This window comes from Dermacentor silvarum, chromosome 7 (genome assembly GCF_013339745.2).
Source record: "Dermacentor silvarum isolate Dsil-2018 chromosome 7, BIME_Dsil_1.4, whole genome shotgun sequence".
Taxonomy (NCBI): Eukaryota; Metazoa; Arthropoda; class Arachnida; order Ixodida; family Ixodidae; genus Dermacentor; species Dermacentor silvarum.
Window position 1 is genome coordinate 55,465,264 of NC_051160.1, and position 8,877 is coordinate 55,474,140.

General features: G+C 46.2%; 1 non-coding gene across 1 annotated transcript; it reads left to right on the forward strand.

Moving 5' to 3' along the window:
• The first annotated feature begins 201 nt into the window (after nt 1–201).
• Nucleotides 202–392, forward strand: LOC119459835 (U2 spliceosomal RNA). The gene has a single exon (XR_005193831.1). It is a non-coding gene; the product is annotated as a U2 spliceosomal RNA (small nuclear RNA).
• Nucleotides 393–8,877: the final 8,485 nt, after the last annotated feature.

Here is an 8,877-nt window from a genome sequence, read left to right on the forward strand (position 1 = left end):
TCCGCTTCTCGACGCAGATATACAAAGGCCACATAGGCTCAGCCTAATGTATTTATTGTTTATAGAGAAGTGATATATTTACACCTTTACAGTTTTAACCTTTTAATACTAACACCACTAACCAGCCCTTTTTTTTAGCCATTTCTGTTTGTCTTTTATTGTATACAATTTTACCCCGTTTGGCCTTGGTTTTGTAACCCAATTTTATGATGTTTTGTAACTAAGCATTAATAAAAAATTCTGTTCTTATCAGCTTAATATCTGATACGGGTCCTATTTGGACCCAAGATATTAAACTTATTTTTGGAATGGGGCGGAGTGCTTGAAGCTTGCTTCACCTCCGCCACGGGTTGGCCCGGTATTGCACTGCCTCCGGGATCGGCCCACTCACCCCACGGGGTGGGTAAAATCTTAATCAAAAATCAGACCTAAATATGAATACGTCGGCACACAAAAGGAGCCAGAGCTCTATAGAATTGGAGCATGGCTTCGTATTTTGGTGCCGCGATCTTCCGTGCTCCCACCGCCCCGGTAGACGCGGTGCTCGCACGCGTGTGCGTATGATCAAACTGCTGTTCAAACGCATACAACAGCAGCACGCACACGCTATAATATATATAACAACGCTATATGTAACTGTAGATTTTCCCTATAAAATTGCCCCCACGTAATTCTTGCAAAGCTCTGCCACTGGACGACAAGCTCTGCGGGAAAGCCACTTTCAGGAGGCGTAGGCTATACTTGTACACGTTACAGAAAAAAAAAAAAAAAGCCCCCAAAAGTAATCCCTTACTTATACGTTACTTTCCTCCCAAGGTTTATTGATACTGCACAAATACAGTAAAAAGAACAAGCTGGCCTGGCTGTTACCCTTCACAATTTGTTTACCTTCACCAGCAATTGCATTTAAAAATTGTTACCTACCGTCGTTTTCGTGTGAAAGCATCAGCAACGACACTAAAATCTCGCTCGATGTGCGCGCTGGAGGCACGGGAATTTAATTCGTAATGTAATTTAAAATAAAGCTGCATATTATTCAGCCCTAAAAATAATGTTAGTGTGCTATAATTGCAGAAAGAGGTGTATATGAGTCACGTATCAGACAGATTTAAAAATTCACCAACGATTACGATGCTCCCTAATGCGAAATTTGAGCGCAGCTCTATACGTGTTTTCATTTCGCGAGATATGGAGTCAAAGAATTTGAGAGGGACACGTAGCAGAGTCGGCAATCGTCATATATCTGATCTGCGGGCCAAGCGCATCGGCTCGTCATAGGTTCCAGGGTAATCGCTAGAGCCGCTTGGCTTCCAGAAAGTACTACGCAAGTCGCGCATACAACCACATTAACAAGCAAGCACAAACCGTGACAATCGAAACAAGCACGAACGAGACCAAACCAAGCAAATCAAAGAAGCGCGAGCAGACGATAGTGCGAAACCAGCGGTCCGGCTGAGACCAGATACGAGTACGCACCGAGCGGTCGGGCGGGTCCGCTAGGTCCGCATGAAACCAGTTTCCGGCGCTCACAGTCACTCCGTCGTTCGCGGCTCGCGTCTTTCATCTTTCGCTGTTGTGCTCGCTCGCTCGGTTGCCGCCGACGTTCGCCGGAAGGAACGGGCCATTATTGGGGGCGAGCTCCACCACTGGAAAAGCTGAAAAGAAGAAAGAACTTCTTCCTCCATGGGTCATTCCACGCCAAACCTCCCAAACATTGAGCTCGACCCTCTCCGATTCTATTCTAAAACATTTTGGGCGATCTTTTTAGTGCACTATTTGTCCTCGTAAAGCATTTTTGGAAGAAACAAATTTTTCTGTCTCTTACAGTGATTTTAATGTTGCTGTAGTGGGTCAAACCTACGTTGCCGAAAAATACTCTCAAAAATACAATACTACACGGAACGCGTTAAATATCTGCGATTTGCTAGAAAAGGAATGGCGCTTTCTTAATCTGTCCCATTGGCGGCCACTACTATGTCTCACAAAGTGCTTTGTGGGGAAGCAATACGGCGATTCTGCGTCCATTTTGATTATTTAAAAAAAATTATTAAAAGTCTACAGGCACAATACAACTATATCACCCGACTGAATAGTTGTCAGTAAGTGCGAAAAAAAAGTATTGAAGTCGATGACCGAGTTGTTTCGAAGTGGAAGCGGCGCAAACATTGGGAAATGTGTGAAATTCCCCATGTTCAGGCACATGTAGATTTGTGATGCGGTTCAAGTAAAAATGCACGCTTGCACTAATTTGGAAGATTAAAGAATAGATTTGTGAAAGTTTCATCAGAGAGATTTTTCTTTTAGTTCTTCTAGCATGTCTAAAAACTTCTCAGAAAATTCTGCTGGGCTTAAGATAATTGTTTCGAGCCTGCAGCGGACACCACTGATCCATTGCTGAACATGGAGGTAGTCACGCTTATCTGTATCTAGGGATGGTGCGTTCTCCAGCATGCTCTTGAGTTGCGTCGCTGCCTGGGCACACAAGACAGCAGCCACACATGCAGTCTTCATTTTCAGTCTGGCATACAATTGTTGACAACAATTCTTCTGTTGTTTGCGTGAAGCCTGCGGCATTGAGCACCAGTTTGAAGTTCTGGTGCGCCATGCACACGCAAACTGTGTGGGTGCCACTTCCTCCGGCCAAAACGCAGTGAGGTGGACGCAAACTTGCGAATGAAGAGAATCCGCATTTGAGATTGCAACTTTTTTATTGCGATAGCAATTATATGGACACTCAAAAGCAGATTTCTGCCGTCGGCGTCGCCGTCGCCGTGAGGTTCCGTATGACGTCAATGGAGATGAAATCGTCGCCGCGCGCCGAACGCTGTATGTGCGATTGAAAGGGCGCGAGGGACGCGCGCTTTCACGGGGAGTGAACGCACGGCGGAGAAGAAACGCGCGTTCTGCGCTGTGCTCCCTTAAGGGCTGCAGAAGTAAGCGTCTCTTTCATCCTTTACAATCACCATATATGTAGAGCAAACGCGCCTTCTTCTGACGCACGAAAGGCCGTGGGGGGGGGGGGGGGGGGGGGGGGGGGCAGGGAAGGGAGGCGACGCTTAGCTGCGGCACCAAGTGCCTATTTATATCAGAGGCTCCGGCAACAGTCACCAACGCCGCACGCATTTCGTGCGAACGCGGGCAAAACGCCGACGGCGTCGACAACAGTGCTGTGTGTTGCCGGTGCTGCTGCATGTCCAAGTTTGTACAGCGGATAAAACTACTATCCTTACTCCGTATAGCTCTCTACTAAGTTGCTATCGCAATTGATGCTTCGCCTTTCGGGTTGAAACTGCGACAACTTTTTCCATTCCTCGTAAAGTTCTCGCAAATTCAGCAAAAGCAGTCGCTCATCTTGCCACCTGCGTGGTCGCCGCATGTTTCCGTGGCCCCAAGGAGGCGTGGCGGCGCAGTGAAGCGGACTTGCGGGCCGGCGCCCTGGGACGCGGCGAATGCTCAACATAAAATTTTGTTTCTCGCTTAAAAGAAAAATCACTCTGATAAAACTTTCACAAATAAATCTGCTTTCTTTAATCTTCCAAATTAGTGCAAGCGTGCATTTTTACTTGAACCGCATCACCAATCTGCATGTGCCTGAACATGGGAAATTTCACACATTTTCCAATGTTTGCGCCCCTTCCACTTCGAAACTACTCGGTCATCGACTTCAATACTTTTTTTTCGCACTTACTGACAACTATCCAATCAGGTGATATAGTTGTATTGTGCCTGTAGGCTTTGTATAATTTTTAAAAAATAATCAAAATTGACGCAGAATAGCCGTAATGCTTCCCCACAAAGCACTTTGTGAGACATAGTAGTGGCCGCCAGTGCGAGAGAATAAGAAAGCGCCATTCCTTTTCTAGCAAATCGCAGATATTTAAGGCGTTCTGTGTAGTATTGTATTTTTAGAGTATTTTTTCGGCAACCTAGGTTTGACCCACTACAGCAACATTAAAATCACTGTAAGAGACAGAAAAAACTTTTTCTTGCAAAAAATACTTTACGAGGACAAATAGTGCACTAAAAAGATCGCCCACAATTTTTTAGAATGGAATTCGGAGAGGGTCAAGCTCAATGTTTGGGACGTTTGGCGTGGAATGACCCCCATGTGAGGCGGTATGAGGGATCACGTGGACACAGCTGAAAACGAAAGTCGAAAGCCCCGCCTGCGCTCCGGGTGTCTGCTTGACAACACTTGAAAGCACCATATGTGGGTAGTGGCTGCCTTTGAAGGCGTGTAACATGGTAGGCTACTGCTCGGTGCCGCAGTGCCGTACGCGTACGCAACGGAGCCCGGTGGCAGCCTTCGCACGTACCCGCAGGCAAGAAGCTGCATGAAGCTTGTATCGCGAAACTTAGAACTGGCAAGCAGCCATCGGCTACAACTCGAGTGTGCAGCAAGCGCTTCCGCAAGGAAGATTTCTGCTACGACGTCGGGGTTGCGATGTTATATGAGCAGCAGAAAGCGCGCACTGAGACGCTCGTCCGCACGCGCAGCCCGGCTAGTGTCATGAAGATTTGCTCTGTGAGCTTGCTGATGCTGGATACTGGCAAGTTACTGGAATGGAAAGGGAACGGTAAGAAGCCCATTAAAAAGGCATGGCATCATGCTTGTCCTAGCACCAAACAATGAATGTACTGGATTTAGAAAACGAAGCAGCAGGAAATTGCTCGCTGAAAAGACCGATAAACATACAGCACGACGACAGTTGAAGAATAGTGATATTGAAACGTCCAAGAATTTAGAAGAAAATAAAAACAAAACTGTCAGCGATTCCACTGGGGTGAAGAGGGAAAACCAGCGAAGCTGTACTAGGGTGGGAATTATGGATTGCCAATTATGACTACTAAGATGTGTTGTAATTGGTTATTTGAACTATTAAAGAATGCGAAATATACATTATCCGGTGGTTTTCATTTATTTAGTGACCACAGGGACCATGGCGTTATGGTCGCTACGGTACACCGCCGTAGGGTGTACGGCAAAGGTTGGCACGTTCTTCTTAAACACCTCACCAAACGCCGCGCGCGTTCGGTGCGAACGCGGGAAAAACTGCCGCCGCCGTCGACAACAGTATTCTTTTTTTTAATTATTTCGAAAGCTTGCCCTTAGGCATAATACAAAGTATAATACAAAGTATATCAAGTTGTGCGCGTTCTTTGTGTGACCGCACACAACCACTGTCAAAACGCTGACTACGTAATAGAACGGCTAAACGACGTTGTCGACACTGTTTTTTTTTTATTATTTCGAAAGCTTGTCCTTAGGCATAATACAAAGCATTACGAAAATACACGAACAGACTTGACTCATGCAAAAAAACTAGAAGTGAACGATAATACGGTCCATGAATCCAACGTTCAAAATAAGGTCGGGTGGGTGGCCAGGCCGAAGGCCTGTTGCCCGTATTTGGCGGAGACGGCTTAGGTGAAGACCTGGGCACGTCCATAATAGCTCCCAGGCAGCACAACCAGGCTGGCCCCAGCACGGCAATATCACGGCAAACACCGGCACAAATATAGGCCCGAAACCGGCAGCGCTACCCGCGTCAGAAATGGCGCAGTGTGGCCACGTCACTGAAGGGCCTATGTCGGTCATCGTGTGGTAGCGCCAATACAGGCAGATAGCCGGCTCTGCCGTTCATTGCCATTCTAGTGTCCCACCTTGCCTACTGGCAGCGCCGGTATTAGTCAATAGCCGGCTCAGCCGCTTTTAGTCAATTTATTGTGCCGCATTATCCACTGGCATGGCCATATTGGCAGATTGTGATGTATGTGGGCAATGCCGTTATTTCCTACGATTTTAAATTGTGCAAATGCTGCACGGTAGCTCGATGCAACATGCCATGATCTACTATAAAATCACCAAATAATGATACATAATTTCTTTATTGGTCTTAAAATAGGTTGATACAGATTGTCGCTCGTATCTCCAATCCTGCGGGCCACCTACGAAAGCTTTGTTTATGACGCTACGGGGGGTTGAGGCTGGGCTCGCAAAAGGGGTACTTGGAAGATGCTGAATGGGTTGAGCCGCTTCGGCGTAATGCCGCCTTCTGCTATTAGCACAGTCGACGGCGCCTGGCAGCCACATTCTTATGAAGTCTTGCGCTTGATTGATGTCGATCTCTGCGTCTCTCAGCACCATCTGCATACAATACATATACCTATATTATCCCAACACTGCCAGCAGTGCATAATATAAGCAAGAGGCACAAAACTGAGAAATTAAATGCGTATCACCTGTTCCCACTCTGCACAGCCGCATGTTAAACAGTCTCTTGCTTTTCTTCCCATGCAGGCTGTACAACAGTTGAATTGCATGGTCCATGATGGCGTTCATTATATTGAAGGCAACCTCCCACAGACATGATTCCACCATTCAAACAAGTTGTTGAAGCTGAAAAAAAAGAAGCAGAAATACGTAAAAATTAGTTCGGAAATGCCGCTGCATCAAAATATGCGATTTTTGTTTAACTAGCCAATTATGATGAATAATGCCTTCATCACAAGACTTCTCGTAAGTGATTGTGGGTAGCTGTGCTTAGCCTTTGGCAATGCGTAAGCTTTTAGAACAGAGGTAGCAACGAAAGGGTGCATTATTTCATGATAAAGGCATAAGCAAGGTAAAATACAACATATTATAGTTTTGCAGGAACTTCTGAATACCAGTCAGCTCGCAGAATGTACTTCCTGAGTAAGGAATTACGACAATCCAACTTTGGTCTTCTTGAGTGTACTAGCCGAAATGTGCCGTGCTGCGTGTTTTCAAACAGACAGTGCGTTTCAGCTGACGCTGAAGCGGTGCATTACCGTCTACGTACGTAGTAAAAAGTGGCCGTACATTATCTCTGTAAAAAAAAAAAAAAAGAAAAGACACGTATTAGGCAATGCACTGAGTTCAAGCACTATACTTGAGAATAAAAATAAGACAATTGTACTTACCTTGCGATAATAGAGTTTATTTCGCAGTAAATGCAGTTTTTCCGACGTTTGGCTAGTTGTTCATGTTTCACCCGACAGCAGTGTGGAACCAAGCTTGCAGTGGCGAAGGTCAAGCCGCTGGTACTGAACACGTTGCTGGTCAAGTTGATGCATGCTTCGCAAGCAAAACATGGTGCAAGCAATGTGGGCAACGACAGCTAACAGGCAGAAGCAGAATGTGTACGGGTCCCTCGTCCTCCGAGAGACCGAGAGTCACCATGTTTTTTTTTTTTTGTTGTTGTTTTTTTTTTTGTTTTTTGGCAGCGGGCGAGGTCCGCGCAGGGAGCAACAAATTTGACAGGGCATTCACGCTTCTTTGTGCACCCATCCGGTTCAAAGTAGCAGCGCAGGCTCGGCTGTGCGCATAATAGACCGTGCATACCTTCGACACTGCAAAGCGAGGGGACGCAGGGAAAACGTGGTGAGAGTGAGACGCATTCTTGGTGTTTAGACGTCACTTCGCCTGATAGTAGTGAAGAACGAGACGCGCACGTTTTTTTTTATTATTATTATTTGTTTTTTTCTTTTTGCAGAAGCTGCTGTGGCTGAACGAGCAGTAGCACTTGCGCTGATTTTATTTTATATTATAGCTGAAATGTAAAACATGACAAATGGGCCTGTAGAACAACTCAAAGTGATCGATGAATGTTTTTTTTTTTCATTATTTTTTGCGCTGCTTATCCCAGGAGAACGGTAGCACAAGACAACGTGTGCGCAAGGGGGTAGTCCGGCGCACAGCATCACTTCCTAACATGCCCCCATGCATTTCTTGCTTCTAGTTAAATAATACAACCTCCCTCTTCGAAAAAGAAATGAATAGACACAAAGCAGCGGCAGCCGTATCTAAGAAACCTCGCGACAATACCTTAAGCGGCGCATAACATACAAGTGAAGTCCAAAAAGCGAGTACAAGGATCTCGTTCAAGTTCGCCATATTAATTTGCTTAATTATGTTAGTATAGTGTAAAAGCCCGAAGGCATTACATAAAAAAGCGGGCAGTTTTTTTTTTTCTTCTTTTCATAAGCAAGAAAGCTTCAAACGTGGTCGCTGCGAGAAGAAACGTAGGTGGGAGGTAGAAAAATATGTCCTTTAAGCAGCGGGAGTAATAAAATAAATCCTAATAAACAAACTCAAGTGAGATGCATACGGCGACAAGATAAACCAAGCGATGATTTTATAGAAGACGCAATGGCTACACGCGAGTAATTGTATGTAACAAAACACGGACGGCAAAGTTTTGGACACTTTCGAGAGCTATGTGGTTAATGGTGCTGACCATGAAGAACCTGAAAGGCTCCTGCAGGAACTATCATGTCCTACGCACAGGGTCGTCGCTGCTCGCTACCTAGGTAGCGGTCGTACGATGCCTAATCACGCTTCAGGGTCCTAATTCCCCACCTGAACGTATCCTGTACTACGGCTGGGTATTGCGCCCGCGCCCATTCAAACCCTCCGTTGTGTACTGCTACTCCTGCTTTAAACAGGGACACATGAAGTCATCGTGCCCCTTTCCACCTAAGTACGACAACATGGAGCCTGACCCATCAGCATCCTTTCAATGCGGCCTATGCCAAACAGATGATCATGACATCACTTCCCCGACATGCCTTATGAAGTTGAAAGCTACTTAGAAAGCTCGACAACGCCGCTCTCGGCAGCAACCAAGCACCTCTCAAGGTCCATCGATGAAACAAGTCCCTGTGTACAACCGTTACGCCATTCTAGCATCGCTGGAAGAAGACGCTAGCCAGGTGACAGCAGCAAGTACAGCGACAAGTGACGCGGCCAAACCTACATATGGCGCAGCCGTTAGGGCGTCCATTTCGCGACCACAACGGCAACGGGCATCACAATCTATAGAAGACACGCCGCCTCCCTTGGCGAATGAAGAA